Below are 13,510 nucleotides of genomic sequence, written 5' to 3' on the forward strand. Positions count from 1 at the left end.
CCCTGAATCTATAAGCTCATTTTCTTTATTTTTGACGAGACAAAGTCTAATAAATCGATGAACGCCAGCTGAACAAGCATGACTCATTGTCCCATTACGCTCATTCTATGCTTGCATCTATCTCTCTTCCACTCGATTGGCCTATGCGTCCGAGTATTCACTCCTTTGTATTCAGACAAATTAGTGATAATTCCATCAAAATTACTCAATTTTATTATTGTATTATATGCAATCATATCATCAAAGTTTTGTTATAACGTTGTCACTTAAGCATCGTCCGTTAACCGACTTTACAGCCTACCATTTTTTAACAGGATTCAAACGGGTAGGAGGCTGGTGTTAAGTGATAGTGCCCATGGTCACTTGTATTGCCAGAAGGTTCGCTAGTGCATTGCCGGTATTTTGTATACATTTTAATTCGTTCGTTGACAAAAACGCACTCGCTCTCCTCTTATGACTTGAGCCGCAGCTATTAAGTAAAATCTCATATCAGATGATGATGGATGATAGTCCGAACTTGTCCGCCAGATTAATCACCACTTAGGTACTGTTAGTATGTTTCAATTACCTACACAAAGCTTTCTAAATGATTTCGTCATTTATATGAAAATCTTCAGAAGAAATATTATTTATTTGTTTATTAGTAATCTTAACTTACATGGTATAAAAGAAAATACTTTGACAATATGCAAAGCCAAAACCAATTACATAGATTAGAATGAAACAAAAAATATAAGTAAGTAGAACCTTAATATACAAAGACGAAAAAATTAAATGAAAAACAATTAATACTCAATATTGTAAAGAAAACACAATAAACTAATTTGTTACTGTTAAACAAAGTTAAAGTCTTTCTGCCTCTTCAAATATTTCCTCTCGTCCTCCTTGGTGAGGTGGATAATTTACTTTAATAAAATTTAATATTGTTAATTTTCAGTAAAATTTTCCATTGTATTGGCATTTCGAAAGTCGCTGTAAAACCGCTTTTGCAAAATATGCCTATTATCAAGCCAATTTCCTAAGTAAAATTGCATAAATATACAAGAATTATAGATTCATCTGAAGCTTACTTAACATACAACTGCTTCTATCAAATAATAACATCATTATGTTTGAATAGTACTAGGGTTGCCTCGCATGCAATGTCTTGATACTACGTAAGTAACATAAATCTAATTAGGAAATAAGGAAAGGAAATAAAATAATTAAAACCTAAACAAAACAATAAAATATTACAGTATTTAATTTTCTTAACGAAATTTACTATGTTATTTTAAAACATAATTAAAAATTAATAATTACAAGCGCCAACTTGAATCTGTAATTAGTGATCTAGAACCCACTAGCCCAAGAGTATCTAGTCCAAAGGGTTACAAATTGAAGTTGGAAGAGAAAGATATACGGGATTGTCCAAATAATGAAAAAAAACTGCAAAATACCTACTACAAAAAAAGATATAAATTTTTGAAACCTCGCTGACAGGAACTCGAAAAGTAAAAAAAATCGCGGAACATACATGGGGTATTTTCGAACACACCTGTATATATTTGTATATTATTTATTGAGGCAAACAATAATAAGTCCATATGGTTATTATTGAGTCCAAAGTATTTAAGTACTAATTCAACTTAGGGTCCTTTAAGAAAAGAGCTTACCTATTCTTGTAAGGCCGGTTCTGCGAGGGCATAACATCTGACGAGCCTCCTGCCCATGTTCCTCCTATTACATAAAAAAATAGGTTTAGTGGCAGCCCTATTAAAGAATGAACTTTCCTATTAATCTACTAATGAAATCGTAGGACTCGTTTTACAGTTTTAACATGAAACTATTTAATATTTATAAAATTTGAAATCTTGTTATTTTAAATATATCCCTTAACAATACTCAGTATATGGCTAATTAAAGATATTACAAACATCCGCATGTTGCATTTAATGATATTGAAGAAGAGCAGAGGTCATTGGTCTGGTGTCACAGCTGGGGCAAGGGGTTTTTGGAACGAGTAGCATTGTAACCATGATTATCAACTACGTTACAAATTAATCCACGTTTGAGTTGGCCGGGTCGTGAGTGCGTTCGGCCGGCAACGCATTCGCAAGTAGATGGCTTACCTGATTAAGCGATACCGCCGCCACCCATTTATATGGTGTCAATGCCAGAGGGCTCGCGAGTGCGTAGCCGGCCTAAAACCTACTAACTTAGTAGGGTCACAAGTATTTTTACTTTTATTTTTTGTATTAGGCCCTAAGTATGTATATACCTGGTTTAGGTAGGTTCCTAATGAACCATTCTAGATATTAATTAAAAAGTATTTATTAAAGCAAGCCTTGCTGGCCTTTCAAAAATTGGTCACTAGTTTTCTATACGATGTTTTAATCTACCCCATATGACTGAATACCTGTGGTCAAAAACCACCGTATACATCATATCCAACTAATTCTTAAGGAAGATTTAGGCCTTATAGATAGTAAAACATTAAATTTAACGCTTCTACCAGTTACTGCAACTATTATCGTCTGATTCCTTTAAGGTATCAAAACCAATATATTTGATCATTACGAATATGGTTTGAGGTCGTTACAGCGGCGCACTCGCTTTGTTCACGATTGTATAATTGTTTTCTATTGGTAGTAAAGAATACTTATCTATATCTGTTTGGAGATTAATAACACGTATCTGCGCTAAGTTTTGGTCTGATAACAACAACTATTTTGTTCATATTATTGGAATACTTCTATATTTCCTTACGTTTTTTTTTTTTAGTACAGGGGGCAGATTGATAATATTGTTTTATAAATCAATATTTACGTTATTGTAAATATTGATTTGTAAAACAATCTGCCTGTAATTTTGTGAATTGCGCCCTTAATGAGAAGTTTCTACTTAGTGTTATTTTTTTGCTATTTGATTGAGTGTTCTTCCTTGCAAGTTTGAAATTTTTATGTCCTCATATAATGTATGAGGATATTTTCTGGATAATTTTATTCCTACACGTTGTTTTAGAACTTATAAATAAATAAATAATAAATGTCGGTGCCCTTAGACACCGTTGCCGACACAGCATTGCCGAGAGTTTACGGGAGTTGAGAGGTTACTAACGTTTAACGGAATGATAAATAAAACAAATAAAAATATTATTAGAATAAAGATTACATTAAGTATGTTTTTATATTATATTATAGTTAATATTAGAACATGACCTCCGACGGAGAGTAGGTCTCCTCAAAGTTCTTATACGTGTCTCTCATCTTCGCATTTTCCAATATTTCCCCGCTATCTCTTTCACTTTATCTTCCCAGGTTTTTGGTGGGTGTCTACAATTTTTTTTCTCTGGGCCAGTTTTAGACCATGTGACTATCATATTTCCAATAAATAAAACTGTAAAGTAAAGTACATATGTCAGAAGTGGAACTTCTTTGTGAATTAATTATTACAAATGGAAAAGCCCCAATAAACTCCATGTATTTGTATATCCACACTGTTTACACATTGTATACTTGCTAATGATAATATAAATAAATAAGAAATCTGCATTTACTACACAAGACGTTATACAACAGAATTTCCATGGAAAGTTCTAATATGTAACTACTAACCATGAACCAATAGCGTGTATTTTTTCTCTATCTCCCTTTCTCACTCTCTCTTAATCGTTCCCAATCGCTCTCTCCCTTTTCTTGGACAGAATCGCTGCACATCTTCGTGACGTTCCGTAAAAATTTTACCCTCATGCGCCTAAAGAAGTTTCACTACAATAAATTAATGTAATTAATATAAATACTTATAATTATGTACCTCTTTAGAATATCTATTGCACTTTATACAACGATTTACATGTTAAACCATTACAAAAGAGACAACAAAGGGATTTGTGATGGTAAGAAAATATAACATTGTGTTTCCTTAAAGCCGGCATTGGATCATACAATAAAGCATACATCTAATATATCTTTCGCCTCGACTTGTGCCGGAGGGACTTAATGCAATCGCTAACATCAACTGATTTTAATTCATTGCGAGTTTGATTAACTACCACATAAATCACATTTGAAACTTCCTGCTAGACTATTTAATGCAGTGTGAAACTAACAAAAGTATTCATATCTTCTAATAAGACTGCCTAGGGGATGAGAATTTAAAATGGACGAAACCTTACGTTTGATTTAAGACGTCTTAATGTCATGACGCATGATGTCGCGTCAATGCGTTGACTAGATATGCTGCTGACCAATCACAAGAACGGAATGGATTTCGTGTTTCATTTTACATTTATCTTATATCATTTATATTTTAATCTTATTATGACGATATTTCTGCCCAGATTGAAAACAATCTGAGATTACGGATTAATTATTGGGTTCAGGCGATAGTTAATGTCCTTTTTAGGAATTAATTTTCTTTTTAGATTTCGACACTCCCCTGCATCTGCCTGGATGTAGGGGTTCCTGTATAAAAATAATAATGCGTCTTTTTTAATACTTTCTTTAATGTAAGTACAGTTGAAACCAAATTTCAAAGATACTAAAAGACGAGGCGTGAATTTTCTCCATCCTACTTGGTTCGTTAGCTCGACACTTACAGACCATTATCCCATGCAGTATATCCCTTTACTCTATACACTTGCATTGTAATCACCACACATTACCGAGCCAATTTGACCTTTATTGCTGTTCGACAACCATTTTCATATCATTTCGATCTACGCTTAATATCCAATTTGAGGAAGGTATTAGTTTTATCGAGATCCAGAAAGGGTTCCTAGAGTTTAATTAAAGTCTGTCTTTCAATGTGTATAAGTACAGAAATACTATTTATCTTTTTAATCGAATTGTAAAAAAATATATATTATACAATTGCTTTCGGGGTTTAAAAATTGATTTGTGTGTTATTTTTTATTGATTATCTCCATTATTAATACCAGTCTAAGAAACTCTTATCCTGTCATTGTTACGTTTGAATGCCTAATATATTGCAAACATTATATAAATTATATTAATTTTGGTAACAAAATAATACTGTAGGTTCTTAACCCACGTTTTATATGGTCGTTTATATTTCCAATATATCAAATATTATATGTTTTTTTTAAAGATAAAATACACGATTATCTCCTACACGTTATGGTTAAATTAAGTCTATTTTTCTAATTTTATTATTTACCACAGATAAGAACTACGATATAAAAACTAACTTAAAAATCTTAATAACAGCTTCAAAGGCAGGCAACGCAGTCGCGAGCTCTCTGGCATTGAAAGTGTCCATGAGCGGCGGTAACACTTTACAACAAGTGCTCACCCGATGCTCCTGCCCGTTTACCCTGCCCCCTGTTCTAAAATATACATACAATTCTCAGAATCTTCTAGAACCTCGATTTTTGGAGAATATCATTAGAATAATTCTAATGTAACAATAACAATAATAAATGGCCGAATTGTAAAAATAAGCCTGGTTTATAAATTATATTTATTCTTATGTTATGGGCAATGCAGGCAATATGCATATAGTTAATGTATGCCCGGAGAATGGTCGATCCCTTTCGAAATGTTAGGATATAAGACTATCTCAATATCCCATATTATTCTATATAGCATAAGAGCTTCAATAAAATATATTATTTTCATACACAAACACAAAAACAGTCTTTCCTTTACTAGAATGTTATTGGACACTTTATGTCAAATGTATTTTTGAAGTTATACTTTTGGCGCGTTAGGAAAAAATGAGAGTAAAATTTTTTCGTCACAAAAATCCGACATACCTACTTTAGCTAGTCAAAAAATTAAAAGTAAGGACATCTACGTATGTTTGTGTGAAAACGAACAACTGTATTCACGATATTTACTTATTTCTACAAGCGAAGAATATGGCGATAAATAAAAAGTATAAAGAAGAATTCTTCTAGAAGAATATTATAAATATTCGGGTTAGAAGTATATTATTTGGTAACTTCTAACGCGTGTACATAAGTACACACACGTTTCTAAATTTATATTAAATAAAACAAAATCTACATAACAGATAGTCTTAGTAAAAATATTATTTTAATGCGAAAAGAAGTTCACTGTGAAACATATGCGATTTCATTTTCTTAAATAATTAACTCTATAATGTGGTTTACAATATATTATACATATATTTTGATTTGATCTACATAATAAGGGGAACATTAATAAACCTCAATAATTACAAATTTAATTTACCTTATGTTCTCAAATCAAGGGCTTAGAACGAAAGAGAAGAACTGATAAGGCCGTTCATCACTTTAAAAGCCAAGATTTTGGAATCTATTATTGCTCAAATGTTTCTATGTCATGTCGCCAGTCATCATACTGACATGATACTGTCAAAATTTATCCACAGTATAGTTTTAAATAGTACCGTATGCCTTAGGCCAAACAAAACCCATGAGCGCTGGAATCTGACAGCTCTCGGCCCACACACGCCCATCTTGTATCAACACATAGATTGTTCGAATCCCCGATATCTTGTGATAGATATTGTTCTACAATATTATCGCTGTTTGGGTTCCACTTAGTTTATAGTAGTGCTTCGAGCCGCACAAATCTCGTTTTATAGACTGTTCAACAATGTTTTAGTGTATTTAGTGCTTTGTTCTGTACAACTAAATTATCGATGCTCTATGTAGCATGTAGCGATGTCATGCCGACTCGTAACTAACAATTTAACTTCTAAGATATGCCATAAACAATGTTATAATGAGTCATGGAATCTAAAACAAAATTTATACAATTATTGTGTACTTACCAAAGGTTATATGAAAGAAAAGATAATTATAATACGTAATTAAAAGAAACACAGTAGCAGTTAAAGAGCGTACCAATTCTTAAAAACCCGGCAACGCACGCGAGCCTTTTGGGAAATGTGAGTGTGAAACCAAAAATATCAACATTTGCAAAGATATAAAAACAAAAGGCTCATAAATCAAATAATATCAGTTTTCGAAAAATTCACATGCGTTGTTGAATGACTACAATAATCAAAATTAAAAGTCTATATCAATAATAATTATCAAATTCCCGTTTAGACAAGTATGTAATTATGCTTATTTTTTTGTCTTTATCTGACAACAGTTTTAAGAGATTTAGAAGTAAAATGAAATTCTTGAATTTCAGTCGTGTGGACATGTAAGAGAGTCTATGGGGAAAAGATAAATTGTTTTTTAATTACGTTGACAATTACGTTCGTTCGTTCACAATCCTAATATGAAACTTAAAAGTATTTTTTTAATGAATATATATATAAATACATATTCGCTGTCATAAATGTCATACCGGTTCATAGATTATCTTCTTCTGCTGTCATTTTACTTAAAAAAGCATGGCTGTCATCAACTTGATTTGAAAGTTTATCTGTAGATGTGATAACATTCCATTCCGTAGGTTCCACAACCATGACTTCCTCTCTCAACCAGCCCATCTCTTGCCTTGAATTTTGCCCATCATCATATGCTGCATCGTATCGATGATGACGCAAATTGTTCGAGATATTCAACTTTCCGTTGTTTGCATAAACTTACGTCGACAAACATATCGCTAATATTAAATACTTCTGTTAAATATTTCAAGCAGATACTAACATAATTTAACATTTATTAAGGTTCTAAAATACCGTTAGTGAAATGTTAGAATAATTCAATATCAGTATGTTTTGAATCGATGGGAATACTATTGTTTGCGGAGTAGTTAGGACTAAGAAATAAGACGATTCCTGCGCGTGCTAGATAAGTGTGAATCGACATTACTATGGGAAACTCGATGCAGAATGAAATATACATCATTACACATCACTAGGATGAAATACACACTGAAACTGTATCATTAAGTATCATTATATACCAAATATTACTTAATGGTACTGTTAAAAAAAGATCTGAATAACAGTATTATGATACTTAATGTACCCCCCGGCGTAAGGGGGGCACCGAATAATGATTTTGTTTGTTTGAGACTCTAGAACCAAGTACAGAAGCTTGAATTAAAGATATATGTTGAAACTGGCGTAAAGTTATAACTTTTGCCATAAAATTAAAAAAAAAAAGATGATGGCGCCGATTTTTTAAACAGGATTTCAATTCGTCGGTTGATTTATGATGACGGCCATCTTGTATTCTGAGGGCATTCTTCTAATTTCTGCAGCTATATAGTTTTAACATTCAACTACATACCTACAAGTTTAACACGTTGGCGTTTCTAGAGCTATTTTCCCGGGCGGATTGTCTGGTCCTCTATGTATAATTTGGGGCGGTCAATAATCAGAGGTTAAAAAATGACGTTTTTCCGTCATTTTCATACCACTTTTAAGTTGCTTCTAAATTCTTTAATATAAATTGGATGTTAGGAAACAAGACGATTTGGCGTGAAATTTTACAATGAGAAAATAATGATACCCTTGAATGAAAGACTTTCAAACTGGTAGTAAATGTAAATTTACAATTACTTTTTTTTGATTTTGATAAGTAATTGAGTTTGATTTATAAACAGTTAGTTTAATAATAATAATTTATTTCAAGTTTATACTCTAAGTCGTTTATTCGTCTTCTCATGACACTTTGCTTTTCGATTCCCTAAATAAGAAATAGCTCGCTTTTAATTCCCATAGTAGGATTTAAATCTGATAAATCCACGAGCCCCTAATCAGATATCAACTGTTTACATTCCGCCCTCGAGAAATTTAAATGTATTGATGTTGCTAACCAGAAGGTCATACCGCATCTATCTATAAATCTATAGAATTAAGATATTGTGATTTTATCGAATAATTTATATTAAACTAATAATATACGGAAGATGTTATTTTTATCGGCAGATCTGTTTTGTACTAACTGTACCTAGGAGGCTGATGAAAATCATATGGCGCTGTAAACTTTTAGTTCTGGGTCTCAGATTTCTGTATCTGGTTCGGGATAAATTATGTGTCTTCTTAAAAAATAAGACTAAGTCGACTTTTTTCAAGACGGTTTTTCTCAAGTTTTCCTCTTACCGTACAAACGAGTCTTAAATGCACAGAGACAGAAAGCCCATTAGTCTGAGACCACTAGGCCAATACTACTGTAGAAGACTGATCATCCATAAAAATATCGTGTGTTGACTGAGCCATCACATTAATATAACTATTATTTACACAGTAATATGAATTGCAGTGGTGGCCTAGTGACTTCAGCTTGCGACTCTCATCCCTGAGGTCGTAGGTTCGATACCCGGCTGAGCACATTTTACATTTGCTTGCAAAGTAAAGAAAAAACTTCGTGATGAAACGGGCCCTAGACCCAAAAAGTCGACGGCTTGTGTCAAGCACAAGAATGAGCATATTTTATATGCCGTACCTACGTCAATGGCCATAAATTCAAAATCATTTATTTATAAAGGTAACACAAAGTACGTCAAAAACAGAAATGTGTATGAAATGCTTCTAATTTTACATTTACTACCAATTCTCAAATCAAAGGTGTAGAATGGAAGAGAAGAATTGGCAATAAACTCTCCGCCGCTCTTAATATTATAGTTAAAATAGAATAAACAAACAATCGTCTTTTAAAAATCTATATAAAAATAATATCTTCATTTTCTTGTCTTTAAATTTTTAAGTTTTATCGTGACCTTTGTTTTATCGTCGTATCGTGTAATTGTTGATATTGTTTTTTTTTTAGTTATACACTTATACCCTTTATATTATTTGTTTCTCCTTACTGGAAGAGATCACTTGTTAGGGATAAGGCCTCCCGTAACCTCCTAAATTTAGGTTATTTAAATGTATTTGTAACACATAGTATCGTAATTCAGATTAAAAATATGTTATTATTAATATACTATATGTAATTGCATAACCTTAAAACATTCCATACTTTTCAGGCTTGCGATTTAAACCTCGACAACATTGTCACGAATTGTTTAATATTCAAATAGATACAAATATTCCTCATTCTTGTCTTCAACAAACGATGCCACACCCATTATTTAATTTATCTTGGTGAAACTTACTTTCCATTCTATGTTGTGTTTCCAATATCCGTAATATAAACTCAAAATATTTTTTTACAAAGTGCGGAATAGATATTTAATGTACTTAATGATCTCAAACCAAACCAACCCGCTTAATTCATCATATTATATATAATAGTATAGCATAGATTTTAATTTATAATCACTAGATCGTAGATGAAGCGTGGCATAGACTGATAGATTTCTTTTGCAAGCGTGCCACACCCACAGGCAATTCAACAATATTTCTAATGAATTTGAATTTGGAATCTTTGATTCGTGATTGATTTCATTTTGGCGCCATTTTATGTGAAAACTCAGAGGTTATATATCATAATGTTCTTGAATTTGATAATGTATGTATCTATGTATATGAATGATTTCATTTTAATGTCTAAATAATTCCTCAATTAACTCCGCAATATAACCTAATATAATACTCATTATCGAAGTCTAAAACAGATGTACTGACAATTACAATTGTAGAAAAGTTACAAATAGAATTTTAATTATATTTGGTTTTTATCAACTGTCACTATTATGCAAGTATACCATAATCATTGAGCATATCTAAGATATAATAATCATTACGGACAGCATTATTATAAATTAATTATTGATAACTGTTTTAACATAACAATTAGGTACGTATTTATAACAACAGCATACCAATTAGTGAAGACCATATTAATTTAATTACGCCCATAAATGGCAATGGCTTGCGACAATGGTTTTGTTAGCGCTATATTACTTATTATGAAAACAATTGAAACCTATTTCAATTTACAATAATTGGTCTGTAGTCTATACTTAGGTTGGAACTGTTTATGGTCAGAGCAGTAATAAAACCTCTTTTGAAGCAAAACAACGCTTTTTATGTTATAATGACTACTTATCCTATTAATCCTACTTTATTTTGCATTTTAAATTGTTTCTGTGAAAGGAAGGCTTAACATTCCATTATCTAATCTATCTACATCTCTCTATCTACATTATCTAATTGAAAAAACAATACCTTATGGCCGTCTTGAAAATTGGCCATAAGCAATAAATGCTTTAAACAATTTTTTTGTAACCTCAATCCCAAGTTTAAACCGAAATTAAAATAGAATTTCACTCTACTGTTATTAAACTTGTTGAGGTTATCGCGGAATGTGGTTAAAAAGTGTATTAAGAATATCCATAGCGCAAAATCACCTACATCTTGAGCTCACCCCACATACACACCATCACGTACATACCCACACTTTTACACCATCACACAACACAACCAAATTAGGCTCAGTTAAATAAATTGAATCACAATTATTTAAATGTATTAAATACTTTTTATTTGTTTGTTCCCTTTTGTAAATCTTTTTGATGTAAAATGTATCATGTATTCCATCTTTGGCTATATTTTCAGTGTATATTTGTTTGTAATTATACATAATTTATGTTAGCTGTAGGATTACGAAATAAACATATTTATTAACCATATGAACGGGAAAAATTGCATAATTTTAAAGAGTTATGAAACCATTTGCATAAATATTTTCTTTAATTGGTTTAATAAGGTAATACGGGTTTTTGTTACATCTAAGCAGATGTTGTTTGTATGTTCGATTCAGCAGGATATCTGTAATGAAATTACGAATAACAATGGGTAGGTAAATATTATTTTCGTTCGAAACACGTCTTTGCGAAAATAAATCTCTAATATGCAAATATAATTGTGATAAGTGCAAAGTAATTCCCTTCCTCGTGCATAATTTATAAAATGTTGCATTACATCGAAATTCGTGCCTCGCTAATAGGGCGAGACGGTTATCTCGCTATTGTTACAACTATTAGCCGATAGAGGGCATCTTATAACCGCATTGTTTCAACCAATCGCAAGATTTCAGTGACTTGTATGCACGATTTGCTAATATTGCCATTTAGATAAATTAAACGCCGCTTGGAAAAGGATTATTGGAATTATATAAAAGTAAACTGTCTGGTGGGTAAAATTCATTAAACATTATTAAATTATTTTCACTTTTACCTATCATTCACGAGAAAAATAAAAAAAAATCAGTGACCATGAGTACGGCTTTCACCGTGGTCGCTCAGCTGGTGATCTTTTAGCTACCTCTCACATCAAAAGGCAGGGGAAGCACTGGCGGTGAGTTTGGACATTGCGAAAGCCTTAGATCTGGTTTGGCACATGGCGCTTCTCTCAAACTTTCCGGCTTATGGACTACACGTGATGTTTTGGATCTTTAGTTTTATGGCCGATCGAAACATTGAGATTCCAACTTAAAATCCATAAATGTTGGAGTTCCCCAAGGTTGTGTACTTTGTCCAACACTGTTCCTTCACATTATTATCGTATCGTACGTTCCTGTTCTCGTCCACTAACTTGCCCCACTTAAAATCAGAACGAAAAAACTTTTAACCTAATATATATTATCTAAATTAAACCTATCCTTAACGTATTACACAGTACTACTTCACATATCTTTCTTTCAAACGAGAAAAAAATATTAAGTAATTATTGATAGTTATGGTAACCCGTCCTCAAATCCGGGCCACATGGAAGTCAGAGAAAGCGACATTGCCACAGAATTTATATATAGTTTAGAAATAAATGGTTTTCGGGCTCTTTGGTTCATGGTGTAAATAAGAAACGCGCAATGGTTAGTACACACTGCATGATCTTCATCGCGTAAAACCGCACGCACTAATTGCACCACAAAATAATACATCAAGGGCTTATCTCGGCCTATTGTTACGAATAACTGAGATATTATGGCGACTATCTATTACTTATAGCGGATTTAATGATAATGTCAAAGAGCAGGGCATAAATATTGAATTAGTGTCCCTGCACAAGTGCTGAAAGCACTGGAATGGTTATGATTTATGTAATATGCTTAATAAATCTTCATAAGTATTTAGAACGGTATTTAGTAAGCTTGTTAAAATTTATGATTATTTTCGTCAACTGTATCGCCCATGAGTAGATAGTAAAACGAATCCTTCTATCGCGCTCTTACTGAATATCAGACTTGGCCTGAAATACTTTGACAAGAATGTGAATTAAAAGACGAAACGAGTGCAGTACGTTCTTTTGCTAGTAGAAATCCTTTTATACTCGTAGTGCTAAAAAAATCTTAGGATCGTTAATTAAATTATTATTTATCCTCTCTTTTATTTCTTGCATTCCATAAGTATTACAATTTCATTTACAGTGTGCATGCAAAATAGATTTAAAAAAAAAGCTTTTTATTTTATTTATTTATCCTCTCTTCATAACATTCAAACGCTTTATATTCAATATAATGCGTGCCCTACAACCAGAAAAATCACAGTACTCGTTTGGAGAATTAGTACATTTATATTTCTTGTGTAGCTTTGCTTTGAACCGCTACCTAGAGTTTTCTCATACTTATCAAAATTTCTTACATTGATTACAGTGCAAAGCACTGGAATCAGACTTGCTATTGTTTATTTATTGTTTGGTTACAAACTCTGAAATCCCTAGCCGA

This window comes from Pieris rapae, chromosome 17 (assembly GCF_905147795.1).
Source record: "Pieris rapae chromosome 17, ilPieRapa1.1, whole genome shotgun sequence".
NCBI lineage: Eukaryota > Metazoa > Arthropoda > Insecta > Lepidoptera > Pieridae > Pieris > Pieris rapae.